Genomic DNA, 2223 nt, shown 5'->3' on the forward strand with positions numbered 1-2223 from the left:
AGCTTGAAGCCAATGAAAGGCACATAACACAGAAGAGTGCACAAGTCAGGACACCCAATAATCTTTTTTTCCATTCAAAGTCTTTCAAAAATTTACTTGACACTAGAAAGAACTGTTGCAATCAGACTGCTTTAAGGTCAGCAGGCTCCATAAGCATTGGTGCCCTGGTCATGAGGTAACCAGGGAGATGGCCTAAAGAAGGTGTTGGAAATATAACTTGACACTTAAAAAAAGAATTCACAATGCCTAAGATGGATTAAAGGAACCAAGGTGGCCTGTGTGACAAATATCTATATACATAAAAGGCTAAGCGATCGTCTGACCATCCATCCAGTAGCTATGACACACAATGACCACCAGGTGGCAGACTCTCTGATTGGTAGCTATGATGTTCACTGACCACCAGGGGACAGAGGTTCAAAGCAAGAGCTGCTGAGCTGCGGTGACTTGGCAGTGGCAGTTCTTGGGTGATGCACCCCAGAACCAGAGAGGAGAGAGCCCTATTCTGGGGTGCATCACCTGAGAACCACCCTCTCACAATCCAGGACCCCTCAGGGGATGTCAGAGAGCTGGTTTCAGCCCGATCCCCGCAGGCCAGGTAAAGGGATTCCACCTGTCAGAGGGACCCTGCTCACTCCACAGACGCCCTTCGAGCTACATCGCCACCCCAAGTGCGGCCAGCCAGGGAGGGACCATAGGAGGTTTGCTCTAGAGCATGTCTGGCCTGTCTTGCCCAGTCCTGCCCTGCTGGTCACCTTCTTATTAATTTCCTTTCAATGTGCACAAATCCATGCACCAGGGCACTAATACTTTAATAAATTAAAATAAATTGCTCAATACTCACATTTAAATAGAAAAAGTAAAGAGGAGAGAATGAAGGGTGGAAGGAAGGAAGGAAGGAAGGAAGGAAGGAAGGAAGGAAGGAAGGAAGGGAGGAAGGGAGGGAGGAAGGAAGGGTTTTTTCTAAGGCCTCAGTAGCTAGGAAATCTGACAAATGGAAAGATCTCCCTTTGAGACTGGAGCAGCTGGTGATGGCCTGAGAGGGTATGTGTAAAGAAACACAGGACTCCCTTTGCTACTATATCTTGCAAGCCAAACTCAGGACATCTGGTTGAAATACAACACCTTGACTCTTGCCTGGTTACAAAGTACAAACAAATACAATACCATGAGTAGGTCCACTGGGAAACTTCAGGAAAATGGGGAGAATTGTGAAGAATTCTGCCAATTTTTCTAGCACTTAACATACTGTGTAACTGATTTTCTATTCAGTGCCTGTACACCTTTGGTTTTTGTGTGTCCCTGAAAAGTAGTAGAGATCCAGAAATAAAAAGCAAGCCAGTATCTTTTCTTTTTTTTTGGGGGGGGGATATTTTTTGTTTGTTATATCAATGTGTTCTAATGCTATCATATGGAGACAGATGCTTCAAACAACTTGCATTAAATTATATTTTAATACAATTAAAGAGTATATTTTACTAGTAACCTGTTTATATCACAAACTGAAAACGTGTCCTGTGTTTTACCTCAGATAGATTAATATATAAGCTCAGTAATAGGCTTGTTTTATACATATGATATTGAATATATTAATCTACAAATCAAAGATTTTTAAGTTGAACAGTCCCTAAACTTTAATATATTCTAATGAATACATACCAATTCAACTAAATATAAGTAAAAATCTCTCTACTATTTTCACAAATCTATACCATGAGTGCATGAAAACAAACCACTGAATCGAGATGGCTTGCCTTCCAAAGTTAGAGTTAAGAGTCAGAAGGGTCTCTATTATCCATGAATGAGTGAGATCATAAGGTATTTTTCCTTCATTGACTGGCTTATTTCACTTAGCATAATGCTCTCCAGTTCCATCCATGCCATTGCAAATGGTAAGAGTTCCTTCCTTTTTAGAGCAGCATAATATTCCATCGTGTAGATGTACCACAGTTTTCTAATCCATTCATCTACTGATGGGCACTTAGGCTGTTTCCAGATCTTAGCTATGGTGAATTGTGCTGCTCTGAACATAGGGGTGCTCATATCCTTTCTGATTGGTGTTTCTGGTTTTTTGGGATATATTCCTAGAAGTGGGATCATAGGGTCAAATGGGAGTTCCATTTTTAGTTTTTTGAGGAAACATCATACTGTTCTCCACAGTGGCTGCACCAGTCTGCATTCCCACCAGCAGTGCACAAGTGTTCCTTTTTCTCCACATCCTCT

This window comes from Myotis davidii, unplaced genomic scaffold (genome assembly GCF_000327345.1).
Source record: "Myotis davidii unplaced genomic scaffold, ASM32734v1 scaffold2297, whole genome shotgun sequence".
NCBI classification, from domain to species: domain Eukaryota; kingdom Metazoa; phylum Chordata; class Mammalia; order Chiroptera; family Vespertilionidae; genus Myotis; species Myotis davidii.